We start from the raw sequence: 17,838 nt of genomic DNA, 5'->3' as shown, positions 1-17,838 counted from the left end.
TATTGTATGGAGAATAAAGGGTCAGTCACATGGTATGTGTGTATAAGGGAATGAATGATCTGTCATTGCAGCGTGTATTTGTGTTTATTGTGTGTGTGTCATTGATGTGTGTCATTGATTGACAAGGGGTTCCCCAAATTGCCTGCGGGCGTTGGGCAATCCGGATGAGTACATTTAGGAAGAAATAAGAGGTATCAGTTTAGATTTTGAGATGCCATGTGGGACTCAGTCTGCTGGGGAAAATTGGCAGGGAATAATGAGTATGTTATGGAGAGCATGTGTAGACAGGGCTTTAAAACAAGTGTTCAATTACATCCCCACATTAATGGCTCTCCAGATGTAGCAAGGGAGAATGGGAGTAAAAGTCAAAAATGATAGGCTGTCAACCGACTAGGTGTTTATTCAACGGCATGGCCGGGGCTTGTATTTGGCCGACTTGGGATGGCAGAATGCGTTGAATGAAGGCAAGAATGACATGTGATGCTGGCGTGAGTCCAATCGGAAGGATGGATGGTTATGATTTCACCCGGTCTGTTTATCTGTCTGTCTGTCCGGACACGGAGCTCTTGGGAGAGCCAGGATGGGTTGGGGTGACCAAGATGAATGTGGACAATATATTAATTGTTTGCCATTGTGAAATTTTGCCCTCGATTTGAGACGAAGACATATGGCATTTGCTGTCGGGCTCAGGTTGGCTGGTTTCCTCAGCTCTGGAGGATCAGAGCGGGTGGATATTTTAAGTTGATACTCCTATGACAAATGTTGATACTCCTATGTGATGCGGGGTATGTGTGTGGTGATGGTGTCTGGGGCCTCGGGGTTTGCCCCTGCCTATTTGCCGGTCTGTCTGTCTGTTACATTTGACCCTCAGAAAAGGTTTCGTGAAAGGGGTTACACTTGATGGGCCAACTTATGGACAGGAACATGGAATTTGAACAGAATGCAGGCGATAACCCACCTGTGTCTATCTCTGTGTGTGTGTGTCCGTATTTGTCTGGCTTTCTGGCTGTCCATGGAGTCATGTCTTTGAACACTGATTTTGAGGGAGTTGCGGGTGTGCCATGGAGTTGCAGGTGCGGACCAAAGCGGTGTGTGTCTACTGGGGGTCGAATGTCACTCCCTCAGTGTCTGCAGACTTGTCGTTCGGCAGTGTCGAAAGACAGGTTCGATTGTCGGTCTGTCTGCTTGATTTTCGGGTCTCACTCTGAGTATATGGTGTATACTCTGAGTATATGGTCGTTTTCTGTTTTGTGCTTTAATGGTGGTTGATTTGACTTCCCTGAAAGGGGGACAATAAATATTTGGTGTTAGCTGTTGTCATTTCGGATGTTTGCAGTTGTAATGTGGAGCCAGTCTGTCTGTCCGACTGGGTGTGTCTGACTGCGTCTGCAAATATGGATCAAGGAGGAGCAGTGTCTGCGGTGTCAGTTATGGTGTCGAATGTCATTCACTGTGTCTGCTGACATGTCGTGTGACTATGGTGACTATGATGGTGTGTCCTGGCGGGAAGAATCGTGGCAGCCTACAGATTTGAATGGAATGGCCTCTGTGAGACCATCCTGTTAGTACGTTGGGGGTTCGTCTGTCTGTCTGTCTGTGAATGGAAACTCAGAAAATAGAACTGGACTTCGACAGAAGGCAGGTGGGTGGTCACCTGCTGTGAATTGTGGTGGAACATTTGTGATGTCCCCTAATACGAGGGGACGAATTGGTTTGTAAATGTGTTGTGCAGGTACTTTCTCTGTAGGTAGCCAAATTCTACCTGGGGTAAGTCAAGGTGGAGGGGAGTTGTCTCTGATGCCTTGCTCCACGGGGCAGTACTATTGTTGTTAAGTCTCATGTAATCTTGGTTAACGTATATCTACGGACAAGAGCTGCACTTTATTTTAGTAAGTGACTGGGAAAGTTTGTTTTAAAAGGTGCCAGTGGAGTTGTTTAGAGTTATGGAGGTCACAGCTCGCTGGAACCTCTTTGTTTATGTTTGGCTGGCTTACACTGGCTAGTGTATGGGAAAAAAGGGGGACTGAAAATGCTTTGAATTTGCAGCCTGGCGGACAAGAGCTGTGTTTGGGAAGGTTAGAATCCAGCATTTTGCAGCCCTGAGCAGAGGGGATTGCCCATTGGGCATGTTTAGGATTTAACAGAGTGGTGGAGGTCTGTGGAAATATGAATCCAATGTTTGATGCATACTGTGCCGGTGTGCTCTGAGTTCGAAGGAAGATGATGCGATTATTTCAGATTTATCATAGTTAAGTTTGAGAAAGTTGATTTGAAGCCAGGATTTATTTCAGTGATGCAGTCCGTAGGGCTATTCGGGTACTTTGAAGTGATTTACATCGGAATGCATCTCTTGGAGGACTCCCGCTGTTCAAGGGAGGAAAGGTGTGAAATAGTGACGTCATCCTCGCTGGAAATGTGATTGGAAATGGCAGGATTGACGCGAGAGTCACAGTGGGTGAAAAAATTGACCAACATGAGAATTAGGTCTATTTCAATAAATAGATCAGGTTATTTTCTTTTTATTATTTGTTTATTGGGCAGCTATTGGGCCAGAGGCTAAAACAGGTGTCTGCAACAGGTGCATGGGATGCTAAGAGAGGTATTAGAGGACATTGGATTAACTTTAAATTGAAATGAGAATTGAACAGGTGGATTAGGAAAATGAGTTTGTTCAAATAATCGTGGCATCTGTGGGATGCAACAATTTTGTGCCAGAATAGTGTATGGGGAACCGTCATCTGGGAAGCGTCGTTAAATGGCAGTAGGTTTAGACAGGTATTGAAAGGGTTCGTGCAATGTCATTTTGGGGCACCACTCGACACAAGAGTGGTAGAGAGCTGAAGTGAATTCTGCCAATATGGTGCAATAGGGTGACAACTGAGTTTTATTTGGAAAACTATTTGTTTGCAAACTTGGTTCGTACATAAGCTAGCAAAGAGATTATGCCAGTCTGAGGGAGTTTGTGTCCTTTGGATGGGAGCTGGAGCCTTGTAGGGTTGGGGCTTGTGGCTCGCCATTGTCTGTCTGCCAGTTATGGTGGGCAGAGGGAAGAGGGGTGATACTGCTCTGGCCTCTTGCTTGGCAGAATTGAGTATTGCTGGGTTTACCCCTGTTCAAAATTGAGCTCTCGAGAGCTGATTAACATTAGGATGCATCTCTCAAGGGACCCCTGGGTGGTCTCGAGAGCTGAGGTGTGAAATATGGTGACATTGTCTTGTGGACACTTTGTGAGTGGCTAGACATGCGCCTGAAAGGGGAAATTGTATTCATAACTCATGTGGGTTGTGTCTGAAGGAAAGGTTTGGGAGGAAGTGTGAAGAAGGTCGTGGAAAGTGCAAAGATGATTGGATTGGAAAGTCGACTCAGATGGATTATTTGTCAATGACAGGTGACTTTGTTAGGAATTGTTGAGGAAGTAGAGGAAAAGGTTGTAAAAAGTTAATGGAAAAGACAGGAAATAAAGGAAAGTGGTTAGTTATGGACTGTTGTTTTTGTGATAAGAAGGTGATACAAGGGGTTAGCTTGCACTGGGGGGACCAATGAATGTAAAGTTTAAAAACGTTGTGTTAGATTGCTACATGCAGAATGACCCCAATCGAGGAGGTGATTGGGGGCTGGTGAAGATTGGATCACGGCTCTGCAGACCAGGTGAACAGAACTCCACCAGGTATGTGGGAATCACATCAATTGAATTATTGCTCAAAGGGAGGTGATAGAGCAAAATGAAGAAGATTGTCATGTGGACCGCAAGGCTAACCCCCGCTCTTGCAGGGAAATGGCTTTGGGAGGCTAATTGTTGTTGTTTTAGTAGACTCTAGGTTCTAAAACCTAAGGCAAAATGCATAGGAGGGTAAAGTTGGCGATTGCGGATGGAGATTAGCTAGAGAACTTGGAGACGATTTCGTTATTTTTCAGATAATTTTTCCAGTGGGTTTATACTGGTGTGAAATTCGCGTATCTAGGAAGGAAGGGAAAAAATGTCCAGGTATTGATAGGATAACAGTGAAATTTTGAAGGGGAGAATACCGATTATTTCCATTGACCAAATGGGGGGGAAATGGTTGGTAAATCATGTATTATTAGATGTAGGAAAGATGATTAAAAGGAAGGTATTTTCGGAAATTGGTGAAAGTAAATATGGCATTTAAATTTCCAGACACGACACAGGAAATGCGGCTATGAATAAGCCAACCATCTGAGAGATAAGGTAACTAAATGCCAATTGGTGGGACGGGGGGCTAGGAATTTGACCATGGTGTGTGTAAGAAAGTATTTTTCAGGATGGACGATGAAGAAACCGCCGTCGGAAGACCATGATCTTGACCACAGAGGCCGTCGACCTGAATGGGTCCTACAACAAGGCAGATGTGACCGGCGCTTCAGAAGATTGTATTGATTTTTGTGATGACTGTGATACTTGTGTTGAAAATCCCTTGTGGGAACTGGCTGATGCCTGTATTGATGTTTGTGATGACTGTGATACTTGTGTGGTAAACCCCTTGCGTGTACTGGCTAACGCCTCTTATGTATTACAAGCTCACAGCTGTACACCCCCTTCCGACCCAACTATGGATCTGATTGCGACGCTGGGTCTGGCAGTCGAGGGACCCGACATGGATATCCTAGACCCGCAAGCCGACCAGGCGTCCATGGGAGACTTTGACATAAAGGAAGTCCCTCTCTTTGCTTCAATGTTTTGGATCTCTTTGCTTCAAGTGATTCGGATTTTTAACGCTCTGTACCCTGACCAGGAACATGAGACACAAGATACTGACAACATTATGTATTCCCCAGAACAGCAGCACGTGAGAGATCTCATGGGCATGATCGTTGATTAACTTCGAAGATCTGCAAGGACCGCATCTGCAAAGGGTGGGGGGAGCAAGTTCCGCAGGGGAGGTAGTTGGCCCCCTGGCAGAGCAGAACCTCATCTGGACCAGAGGCCTTCGTTGTGGATCCGAAACGTTAATAGACTTTCATGTTCTGAGTCTTCATGTTCCAAACACGCACAACATGACACCTTTCAAACATGCATGCAAGGTACTTTATGTGCGTGGCATGCCCTTGGAGGACACACATACAACACTCAATAAAGCCCGATGTGGCCACATATAACACTATACTCTTTTGCTTTGCAAATAAAGCCGATGTGGCCTGGTCTCTGTGATACGTAGTCTCGTAGAGACCAAATGGGGGAATGTCGAGATCATGCCTTTTATTGTGCCTTATGTAATTGTGGTTTGCATTTAATAATGGATGCTTTGTGAAAAGGATTAAGCTTACCATATTCCCTCTTGTTTTGAACTATGTTTTATTGTCCAACTGTGCCAAAAAATGTAGAAAGATAGTGAAACCGCTTACTTTGTTAGACCCCTAGTGAAAACGCGTCTGTCTGTCCTTGACCAAAAGCCAACATGGAAGATAAGTTTTGAGAATGTCACGGTGCTCTTTCTCCCTCCCGCATCTTGCCCTTTGCTCATGCCAAAGAAGATAGGACATTGGTGGGGGTACTGGTCAACGTTTCCCCCATTGTGTATTATACTGCTGAAACTTGCCAAAATTAGCGGAGATTTTTATCACACTCTGCAAGTATATAAGGAAGTTCTTTCTGTAAGGAACTCAGGAGTGTATGTGGCCATGCTGTTCATTTGTGAAGGGTATGACTCTTACACCCTCCACAGCGCTGTGATATTGGTTCATCATTAAATCTTGTTATCTCTTGAACTCAAGGTGTGGAACATGGTTCTGTTCTCGACATATATACACATACATATATATATACACATACATATATATATACACATATATATATATATACACATACATATATATATTGTTACAGACGTGGCTTGGATGTTATTTACCGAGCGGTTTTGGTATGACCACGTCTGCACAAGTTACCTGATTATACCCGAACGTTGACTAATCGCGCTGCGCTAGGTCAATAAAGGAAAAGGACACCCGGCTGGGATTAAATGACACGACACCAAGGTTCAGTTCTCAAGACCTCCGGAGGGGGTTATATTGTTACGGAAGGTCAGATTACAGGGACGAGAGGTACAGCATAGAAAGGTGGGCACTTAAACACAATCTTATATTCACCCCAACAGACGACAGATAAACGGGACAAGGCTGACTCACACGGGGATTGATGGCAGGAAAGGCGGGTATCGATGGCCAGCACAAGGTGCACCTTGTGCTCAGGGACAGGATGGCGCGGCCCAAAAGATGCAGGAGGTCTCTCAGCGCTCGAGGTGGCGTCTTGTCGTCTCAAGCTGGGGGCGCATCTGACGTCACGTCCGTTACGGGGCCGCGTATATCCGGCGGGGAGTGACACGCCCTCGGCTCGTTAGCTCCGCCTCGTGGAATCGGCACGTTGCTTCTCATTGGGTGCGTGCGGGGGGGTTACCGGCTCCGCCCTTGACGAGGAGCTGACAAGGAGCCCCTTCGTGGTAACCCCGTGGAGCGCATGGTCCGGAGCGTCGTTGTTGTAGTTGTAATTGTTGTTGTAGTTGTTGTTATTGTTGTTGTTTGGGGAAGAAGATGGGAGGAGGTATGGGAAAGGTCCTAAACTCACTACTGGTGCCATATAATCACATTCTGGTGCAACGAAGAGTCATAATTAATGGAAACGAGTCCTTAACTGACATAGACTAAGAATAACTAGCAAGATGTCCGAAAGTTGTCTACGTGTGGTGCGGTGGACCTGGGCACGACATTTAATGGGGGAAAAAGGGGAAGGTCGGTTCTACAGAGTGTTGTTTACAGACAATGGGACTAGGGAATGGGGGATTGGGGATAGTTGGGGAGTATTGGGGGAAATAGGGGAATATTTACAAGCGGATATGGAGGCCAAATTCCATATTCGCAACATTGCACCCTTCTCTACCCTCGGGGCGTCCCGACCCGATAAATTTTTACCTACTTTAGTGTGGCACGCAATGTAGTTCCCTCTACTATTAACTCTACCCTGAGTGCGACAGTTTTACAGATATTCACAAATGAGTAAATATGTCCCCCTGCGACGTTGCACCCTTCTCCTCACAGAAACACACCCACAGGATAACCGAATCCGGAAAGAATTCTCAAACTAAACATACAGCCGGTAGGGAGCATTATCTACAAGACTACGCTGATATTTACACTACGATCCAGGACCTGTTTTTGGAGGAACACATGCAGATGTTATGCATAGCGAGAGCACGCATGCAGTGAGGGCGGCAGGGTCGCAAAATAGCGTTGTCATGCACGAGGTGGCCGCGGCGTCCACGCCCGCGACCGTAGTGGCGCCACTGGTGGATTCGAACCTTTTTATGTTGCAAATGAGGGCCCTTATGGAACGAATGGGAGACCAAATTGTGGTAATGAGGGACGAAGCGAGGGCTCAGAGTGAGCAATTGGGGGTAATGAGGGACGAAGCGAGGGGTACCAGTGAGGGGTTAGACAATAATTTTAAGGGTTTAGACAAGAAATTTGGGAAGTTAGACAATAATTTTGAGGAGTTAGACAAGAAATTTGGGAAGTTAGACAATAATTTTGAGGAGTTAGACAAGAAATTTGGGAAGTTAGACAATAATTTTGAGGAGTTAGACAATAAATTTGGGAGGTTAGACAATAATTTTGAGGGGTTAGACAACGGGATAAAAGAGGTGAGAAATGGGTTAATGGGGGTAGAAAACAGAATGGCCGCTCAAGAGAATCAAATGGAAGGGATGCAAAAAGGGTTAGAGGGGTTAGAAAACACCATGGAAGGCAAATTGAGGGACATGAGGGACCAAGCGGAAAGGGAAGTTAACCAAATGGGGCAGCAGATAGAGGGGGTCAGAATGGGGGTAGAAACCAAACTGGATGCTCACAGGGAGGAAATGGAGCAGATGAGGGTGGCATCTGGGCAGGAGATGCAAGTGATGGGAGAGGAGATCAGGAGAGGAGTGAGTGAGGAGGTCGGAGGAGTGCGCGAGGAGGTGAGGCACTGTAAGGAGCGCATGGAGACGGAGGTGAGAAAGGGGACTGTAAAATTGCAAAGTGGTATAGAGGAATTGACGCTGGGAGTAGAACAACTGACAGTGGGACAAAAGGAGTTGGGGGACCAGGTAAAGAAGAACACAGCGGTAATAGAGGGATTAAAATCGACACAGAAGGAGATGAAAAAGGACGTAGGGGTAATTAAAAAAGAGTGTCAGACGGTACATGAGGACCTGACGAGGAAAATGGACAAGGTGGTAGAGGTGATGGAGGTTAAAGAGCGGGAGGTGCGGGAGCACATAGAAAAAAATAAAGTGGAGTTAGAGGAAGAACTAAAAGGGGCGCACGAAGAGCTGAAGGAGATGAAGCAAAAATTAGAAGAAGTGGAAGAAGGGGTGAGCGAAATTAAGAAGCGACGGAGAGAGGATAAGAAAGAGATAAAGGAGGAAGTAAAAGAATTGGTCCAAAGTCTGTGTTCGGATCGTGATGATGTGCTCATTAACCGGATGAGGGATTCACAGGTGATGGAGGAGAAGCGAAGAGAAAGAGGACCCGGTGTAAGTGGTGACCAATATGGTCGTGCGTATGATGCGCCAGGTGATTTAATCAGCTTGGGGGTCGAGATAGACCCGGATGTTCGTGAGAGGCCACGAGTGAGGTGTATGGCTGGTCCGGAGGGTATGGAACGAGAGGTGCGAGGTGTGGGTGAGCAAGGTTGTGGTGGTATGGAATGGGTAGCGGGTTGCGGAGGTGTGACCCATGCATCGACACCAACAGGGGTAGTTGTTGGAGGGACCGGGGAGGCACGAGAGCCCCTTGGGGGTAACGTACTGTGGGGGCCCGGCCGGTTCGGCCCCGCGCTGACCCCGCAAGGGGCGACGCACGGGGTCCGGCAGGCGGGCAACGACTCGCAAACGAGATGGTCCCACAAGGTCCCACTCGCGCCGTATGACGGCAAGAGTGATCTACGCGCGTACCTGGCGCAGTTCGACTGTGTGTGTAAGGGCAACGGTTGGGGTGAGGACGAAGGTGGAGTACACCTGGTGGCCGCATTGCGCGGCGCGGCGGCGGAAGTGCTGACGGCATTACCAGCGGGTGCTCTCACCCTGCCAGCCCTCCGCGACGCCCTAATTAATCGATTCGGAATAGAACAGCAGAGCGAGCTTGTTAAAGCTCAGCTCGCGCTGCGAAAGCGCAAGCCCCAGGAAGCCATCGGGGAACTTGCCCAAGACATTCGCCGCGCAGTGGGGATCGCACATGCTAGCATGGCAGCGGATTCCCGGGAAAGCCTGGCGCTGGACCATTTTATCCAGGCCCTCCCGGACATTGAGCTCCGGCAACAGCTCGCCATGTGGCGCCCGCAGACTCTGAGCCAGGCGGCTGACGCTGCGGCCCGTTGGGAAGCAGCGAGGCCCCTGGCCCGGGGGGGCGAGCGTCTCGCAATGGCGGTCCGCCAGGTGGGACCCCCGATGGAGGGCGGACCCCTTAGGGGGCCCGCCCACGACGTGGGTCCTGACCTGGCGGGCATGGTCCGGAGGCTGGTGGACCAGCGCCTGGCAGGACCTGGACCATGGCAGGCGGCCCCGGAGGTGGCCCGCGGTGGACCACGAGCGGGTAATCCAATTCGGACCTACAGGGGGGGGAATTTGGAATTCCGGAGGCAAGCACCTTATCAGGTGAGGTGCTATACCTGCAACCGCCTGGGTCACCTGGCGCGGCACTGTCGAAACGCGCGCCGGGATGATCCCCGGCAGTTGAGGTCCTCAACTCCGCCCAGGGGGGAGCGGGTTAGCCGACCCCAGACACCCCCCCGCCAGACCCCGGGAAACTAGAAGGTGTCGGGCACGTAGGGCGGTGTTCGGCAGCAGAGGATGGAGGAGAGCCCTCATTGACGCGACAGGTCATTTATTGTGGCCAAATTGGAACCGGTAGCCTGACAATTAGATGCAAAATTGCCGGCGTGGGGGTAGACGCCGTAGTGGACACAGGAGCTAGCGCCACGATCATCAGCCCTGTGGTCCTTGATTCGAGCGCAGGTGGCTGGGATAAGATCCAGCGCCTGCAAAATTATAGTTTGCAGCTTGCTACCGGGGTAACGGCCCCGATCATAGGGCGTGGTTCTGTGACCCTCAAGTTAGGGTCGGTAAGGAGGGAGATAGATGTTTGGGTGGCGGAGGTGTGCGACCCATGTTTAATAGGGTTGGACCTGTTGACTGCCAGCGGTTGTAAAATCGACTTGTGCCGGGGGATCCTGCAGGTGGGAGTAGAAGAGCTGCCGTTAGGGGGAGTGAGCACGGCCGAGAGAGCGGAGCTGGAGGCTTCCGAGGCCGTGACCATCCCCCCAAGGGCCGAGGCGATAGTGCCGGCCCGGTGGGCAGCTCGCCCAACATGGCAGGAGTCCTGCGGCCTGGTCGAACCGGTGGCAGCGCAGTCCATACCGGGTTTAATCGTGGGCCGCACCCTTGTAAAAACGGACGGACCGGTAGTGGCCGTCCGAGTAATAAATATGAGTACAGAACCACGCACTATAGTAAGGGGCACGAGGGTAGCTGGCTGCACCCCAGTTGAGGAAGTCGCGACAGTGAGGGGCGAGAACGTCCAGCCGAGCCGACCCCGGGGGGAGCCTTCAATAACAAGTAGGAATTGGCCCGATCCCATTTGCAAGATGGTAAATCGTAGCAGCGTAGAGTTGGGAGGTACCCAGAGGGAGGCCTTACACAAACTGGTTGGGTCCCATTTGGACCTCTTCTCCCTGTCCACCGAGGATATTGGACGTACGGGCCTGGTGAAACATCAGATCCACACCGGTGAGGCCCGGCCTATTCGTCAGGCCGCCCGACGGCTCCCTTGGAGCAAGAGGGCGGAAGCTGACGAGCAGGTTGAAAAAATGCTCGACGCAGGTGTGATCGAGCCCTCGGGAAGTCCTTGGATGTCACCTGTTGTGCTGGTCAAAAAGAAGGATGGGACCACGCGGTTCTGCGTGGACTATCGCCAGCTAAACAACGTGACACTCAAGGACTCATATCCCCTGCCAAGGATTGATGACACCCTCGATGCCGTTGCGGGCTCAAATTGGTTCACAACTTTGGACCTCAAGAGTGGGTATTGGCAGGTGGAGATGGATAGGGCAGGGAAGGAGAAAACGGCATTTTCCACAGGTAAGGGACTGTATCAGTTTACTGTGATGCCGTTTGGTTTGTGTAACGCCCCCGCCACCTTTGAAAGATTGATGGAGCATGTACTAGGCGGCATGCCATGGCAGTCATGCCTGGTGTACCTGGATGACGTCCTGGTACATGCCCAAACGTTCCCCCAGGCAGTAGCTAATTTGGACCAGGTGTTCGGGTGCCTCAGACAGGCAGGGTTGAAGCTGAACCCGAGCAAGTGCACTTTGTTTGCAAGAGAGGTGGCCTATCTAGGTCACGTGATTGGCCGCGAGGGGGTAAAAACGGACCCAGACAAAATTAAAGCGGTAGAGGAGTGGCCCGCACCACGTACCATCAAAGAGGTGCGGGGATTTTTGGGACTCTGCTCCTACTACCGGCGCTTTGTGGCGAAATTTGCGGAGTTGGCCCGTCCCCTCCACCGGCTTACGGAGAAGGGGACGCGATTTAATTGGACACGGGAGTGCCACGAGGCCTTCCAAAAATTGAAGGGGTGTCTAACATCCGCACCCCTTCTAGCTTACCCCACTAGTGACGGGACATTTACCCTGGACACGGATGCGAGCCAGGAAGGATTGGGCGCAGTTTTGTCTCAGACACAGGAGGGCGTGGAGAGAGTGATTGGTTATTATAGTCGGGCCTTAAGTAGGCCCGAGAGAAATTATTGCGTCACTCGCAAAGAGTTATTGGCTATGCTGGCTGCCATGAACCATTTCCACCCGTACTTGTACGGGCGGAAATTTTTGGTTAGAACTGACCATTCCTCCTTGCAATGGCTCCTTCGGTTCAAGGAACCGGAGGGCCAAATTGCAAGGTGGTTGGAAAAGTTGCAGCAGTACGATTTTGATGTGGCCCATAGGGCCGGGAAGGCCCATGGTAATGCGGACGCACTCTCTCGGCGTCCTTGTCTGGGAGAAAACTGCAAATTTTGTGCGAGACACGAGGAGAGGGAACAATTGGGCGATTCGGACCCGACCCTCGTTGTCCGGGCAACCCGGGTGAGAGGGCCAATTTTGCCACTAACTGCAGATGAGGAATTCGGAACTTTGGCATGGAGCACGGCCCAGCAGGAGGATCCTGTCCTGGGGCCAGTGTTCAATTGGGTCAAATTGGGGCAAAGACCAAAGGGGGAAGAGGTCACCCCCCTCGGGGCACAAACAAAGGCATATTGGGCTCAGTGGCAGACCCTGGAATTGAAAGGCAACATCTTGTATCGCAAGTGGGTGGAGGTTCCCTCTGATCGAACTTCCTGGCTGGTGATAGTCCCTGACAAATTCAAGAACGTCATATTGCAACAGGTGCATGGTACCCGCTCCGGCGGCCATTTGGGCAGGACAAAGACAATATCTCGGGTCCGCCGGAGGTTCTATTGGGTGAATATGGGGCGCGACATACAGGACTGGTGTCGGAGATGCGACGCCTGTTCTGCCAAAAAGGGACCAGCACGGAGGATGAGGGCCCCCCTTCAATTACATCAGGTGGGGGCCCCCCTTGAGCGGGTGGCTATGGATATTCTAGGACCGCTGCCCCGCACCCGCCAAGGTAATAAGTATATCCTCGTGGTAATGGACTATTTCACCAAGTGGCCGGAGGCCTACGCCCTCCCCAACCAAGAAGCAGGGGTGGTAGCGCAGGCCTTCGTGGAAGGATTTGTGTGCCGGCATGGGATTCCACAGGAGTTGCACACCGACCAGGGACGAAATTTTGAGAGCAAATTGCTAAAAGATGTGTGCAGTCTCCTGTCAATTCGGAAAACCAGAACAACGCCTTTAAGACCTCAATCTGACGGGATGGTGGAAAGATTCAATCGAACTCTAATCCCACTCCTGACACCAATTGTTACAGACGTGGCTTGGATGTTATTTACCGAGCGGTTTTGGTATGACCACGTCTGCACAAGTTACCCGATTATACCCGAACGTTGACTAATCGCGCTGCGCTAGGTCAATAAAGGAAAAGGACACCCGGCTGGGATTAAATGACACGACACCAAGGTTCAGTTCTCAAGACCTCCGGAGGGGGTTATATTGTTACGGAAGGTCAGATTACAGGGACGAGAGGTACAGCATAGAAAGGTGGGAACTTAAACACAATCTTATATTCACCCCAACAGACGACAGATAAACGGGACAAGGCTGACTCACACGGGGATTGATGGCAGGAAAGGCGGGTATCGATGGCCAGCACAAGGTGCACCTTGTGCTCAGGGACAGGATGGCGCGGCCCAAAAGATGCAGGAGGTCTCTCAGCGCTCGAGGTGGCGTCTTGTCGTCTCAAGCTGGGGGCGCATCTGACGTCACGTCCGTTACGGGGCCGCGTATATCCGGCGGGGAGTGACACGCCCTCGGCTCGTTAGCTCCGCCTCGTGGAATCGGCACGTTGCTTCTCATTGGGTGCGTGCGGGGGGGTTACCGGCTCCGCCCTTGACGAGGAGCTGACAAGGAGCCCCTTCGTGGTAACCCCGTGGAGCGCATGGTCCGGAGCGTCGTTGTTGTAGTTGTAATTGTTGTTGTAGTTGTTGTTATTGTTGTTGTTTGGGGAAGAAGATGGGAGGAGGTATGGGAAAGGTCCTAAACTCACTACTGGTGCCATATAATCACATTCTGGTGCAACGAAGAGTCATAATTAATGGAAACGAGTCCTTAACTGACATAGACTAAGAATAACTAGCAAGATGTCCGAAAGTTGTCTACGTGTGGTGCGGTGGACCTGGGCACGACATTTAATGGGGGAAAAAGGGGAAGGTCGGTTCTACAGAGTGTTGTTTACAGACAATGGGACTAGGGAATGGGGGATTGGGGATAGTTGGGGAGTATTGGGGGAAATAGGGGAATATTTACAAGCGGATATGGAGGCCAAATTCCATATTCGCAACATTGCACCCTTCTCTACCCTCGGGGCGTCCCGACCCGATAAATTTTTACCTACTTTAGTGTGGCACGCAATGTAGTTCCCTCTACTATTAACTCTACCCTGAGTGCGACAGTTTTACAGATATTCACAAATGAGTAAATATGTCCCCCTGCGACGTTGCACCCTTCTCCTCACAGAAACACACCCACAGGATAACCGAATCCGGAAAGAATTCTCAAACTAAACATACAGCCGGTAGGGAGCATTATCTACAAGACTACGCTGATATTTACACTACGATCCAGGACCTGTTTTTGGAGGAACACATGCAGATGTTATGCATAGCGAGAGCACGCATGCAGTGAGGGCGGCAGGGTCGCAAAATAGCGTTGTCATGCACGAGGTGGCCGCGGCGTCCACGCCCGCGACCGTAGTGGCGCCACTGGTGGATTCGAACCTTTTTATGTTGCAAATGAGGGCCCTTATGGAACGAATGGGAGACCAAATTGTGGTAATGAGGGACGAAGCGAGGGCTCAGAGTGAGCAATTGGGGGTAATGAGGGACGAAGCGAGGGGTACCAGTGAGGGGTTAGACAATAATTTTAAGGGTTTAGACAAGAAATTTGGGAAGTTAGACAATAATTTTGAGGAGTTAGACAAGAAATTTGGGAAGTTAGACAATAATTTTGAGGAGTTAGACAAGAAATTTGGGAAGTTAGACAATAATTTTGAGGAGTTAGACAATAAATTTGGGAGGTTAGACAATAATTTTGAGGGGTTAGACAACGGGATAAAAGAGGTGAGAAATGGGTTAATGGGGGTAGAAAACAGAATGGCCGCTCAAGAGAATCAAATGGAAGGGATGCAAAAAGGGTTAGAGGGGTTAGAAAACACCATGGAAGGCAAATTGAGGGACATGAGGGACCAAGCGGAAAGGGAAGTTAACCAAATGGGGCAGCAGATAGAGGGGGTCAGAATGGGGGTAGAAACCAAACTGGATGCTCACAGGGAGGAAATGGAGCAGATGAGGGTGGCATCTGGGCAGGAGATGCAAGTGATGGGAGAGGAGATCAGGAGAGGAGTGAGTGAGGAGGTCGGAGGAGTGCGCGAGGAGGTGAGGCACTGTAAGGAGCGCATGGAGACGGAGGTGAGAAAGGGGACTGTAAAATTGCAAAGTGGTATAGAGGAATTGACGCTGGGAGTAGAACAACTGACAGTGGGACAAAAGGAGTTGGGGGACCAGGTAAAGAAGAACACAGCGGTAATAGAGGGATTAAAATCGACACAGAAGGAGATGAAAAAGGACGTAGGGGTAATTAAAAAAGAGTGTCAGACGGTACATGAGGACCTGACGAGGAAAATGGACAAGGTGGTAGAGGTGATGGAGGTTAAAGAGCGGGAGGTGCGGGAGCACATAGAAAAAAATAAAGTGGAGTTAGAGGAAGAACTAAAAGGGGCGCACGAAGAGCTGAAGGAGATGAAGCAAAAATTAGAAGAAGTGGAAGAAGGGGTGAGCGAAATTAAGAAGCGACGGAGAGAGGATAAGAAAGAGATAAAGGAGGAAGTAAAAGAATTGGTCCAAAGTCTGTGTTCGGATCGTGATGATGTGCTCATTAACCGGATGAGGGATTCACAGGTGATGGAGGAGAAGCGAAGAGAAAGAGGACCCGGTGTAAGTGGTGACCAATATGGTCGTGCGTATGATGCGCCAGGTGATTTAATCAGCTTGGGGGTCGAGATAGACCCGGATGTTCGTGAGAGGCCACGAGTGAGGTGTATGGCTGGTCCGGAGGGTATGGAACGAGAGGTGCGAGGTGTGGGTGAGCAAGGTTGTGGTGGTATGGAATGGGTAGCGGGTTGCGGAGGTGTGACCCATGCATCGACACCAACAGGGGTAGTTGTTGGAGGGACCGGGGAGGCACGAGAGCCCCTTGGGGGTAACGTACTGTGGGGGCCCGGCCGGTTCGGCCCCGCGCTGACCCCGCAAGGGGCGACGCACGGGGTCCGGCAGGCGGGCAACGACTCGCAAACGAGATGGTCCCACAAGGTCCCACTCGCGCCGTATGACGGCAAGAGTGATCTACGCGCGTACCTGGCGCAGTTCGACTGTGTGTGTAAGGGCAACGGTTGGGGTGAGGACGAAGGTGGAGTACACCTGGTGGCCGCATTGCGCGGCGCGGCGGCGGAAGTGCTGACGGCATTACCAGCGGGTGCTCTCACCCTGCCAGCCCTCCGCGACGCCCTAATTAATCGATTCGGAATAGAACAGCAGAGCGAGCTTGTTAAAGCTCAGCTCGCGCTGCGAAAGCGCAAGCCCCAGGAAGCCATCGGGGAACTTGCCCAAGACATTCGCCGCGCAGTGGGGATCGCACATGCTAGCATGGCAGCGGATTCCCGGGAAAGCCTGGCGCTGGACCATTTTATCCAGGCCCTCCCGGACATTGAGCTCCGGCAACAGCTCGCCATGTGGCGCCCGCAGACTCTGAGCCAGGCGGCTGACGCTGCGGCCCGTTGGGAAGCAGCGAGGCCCCTGGCCCGGGGGGGCGAGCGTCTCGCAATGGCGGTCCGCCAGGTGGGACCCCCGATGGAGGGCGGACCCCTTAGGGGGCCCGCCCACGACGTGGGTCCTGACCTGGCGGGCATGGTCCGGAGGCTGGTGGACCAGCGCCTGGCAGGACCTGGACCATGGCAGGCGGCCCCGGAGGTGGCCCGCGGTGGACCACGAGCGGGTAATCCAATTCGGACCTACAGGGGGGGGAATTTGGAATTCCGGAGGCAAGCACCTTATCAGGTGAGGTGCTATACCTGCAACCGCCTGGGTCACCTGGCGCGGCACTGTCGAAACGCGCGCCGGGATGATCCCCGGCAGTTGAGGTCCTCAACTCCGCCCAGGGGGGAGCGGGTTAGCCGACCCCAGACACCCCCCCGCCAGACCCCGGGAAACTAGAAGGTGTCGGGCACGTAGGGCGGTGTTCGGCAGCAGAGGATGGAGGAGAGCCCTCATTGACGCGACAGGTCATTTATTGTGGCCAAATTGGAACCGGTAGCCTGACAATTAGATGCAAAATTGCCGGCGTGGGGGTAGACGCCGTAGTGGACACAGGAGCTAGCGCCACGATCATCAGCCCTGTGGTCCTTGATTCGAGCGCAGGTGGCTGGGATAAGATCCAGCGCCTGCAAAATTATAGTTTGCAGCTTGCTACCGGGGTAACGGCCCCGATCATAGGGCGTGGTTCTGTGACCCTCAAGTTAGGGTCGGTAAGGAGGGAGATAGATGTTTGGGTGGCGGAGGTGTGCGACCCATGTTTAATAGGGTTGGACCTGTTGACTGCCAGCGGTTGTAAAATCGACTTGTGCCGGGGGATCCTGCAGGTGGGAGTAGAAGAGCTGCCGTTAGGGGGAGTGAGCACGGCCGAGAGAGCGGAGCTGGAGGCTTCCGAGGCCGTGACCATCCCCCCAAGGGCCGAGGCGATAGTGCCGGCCCGGTGGGCAGCTCGCCCAACATGGCAGGAGTCCTGCGGCCTGGTCGAACCGGTGGCAGCGCAGTCCATACCGGGTTTAATCGTGGGCCGCACCCTTGTAAAAACGGACGGACCGGTAGTGGCCGTCCGAGTAATAAATATGAGTACAGAACCACGCACTATAGTAAGGGGCACGAGGGTAGCTGGCTGCACCCCAGTTGAGGAAGTCGCGACAGTGAGGGGCGAGAACGTCCAGCCGAGCCGACCCCGGGGGGAGCCTTCAATAACAAGTAGGAATTGGCCCGATCCCATTTGCAAGATGGTAAATCGTAGCAGCGTAGAGTTGGGAGGTACCCAGAGGGAGGCCTTACACAAACTGGTTGGGTCCCATTTGG

The 17,838-nt window shown here is 51.5% G+C and overlaps 1 long non-coding RNA gene across 1 annotated transcript in view; it reads left to right on the top strand.

Moving 5' to 3' along the window:
• Window positions 1-3,709, top strand: part of LOC144894063 (uncharacterized) — a 3,902-nt gene extending 193 nt beyond the window's left edge. The window contains exon 2 of the long non-coding RNA XR_013624760.1: window positions 3,571-3,709. This is a non-coding gene — a long non-coding RNA (uncharacterized LOC144894063). The remainder of the gene's footprint in view (window positions 1-3,570) is intronic.
• Window positions 3,710-17,838: the final 14,129 nt, after the last annotated feature.

This window comes from Myxine glutinosa, chromosome 10, assembly GCF_964187855.1.
Source record: "Myxine glutinosa chromosome 10, kmMyxGlut1.1, whole genome shotgun sequence".
Classification (NCBI taxonomy): Eukaryota; Metazoa; Chordata; class Myxini; order Myxiniformes; family Myxinidae; genus Myxine; species Myxine glutinosa.
This window is presented reverse-complemented; position numbering and strand designations above follow the sequence as displayed.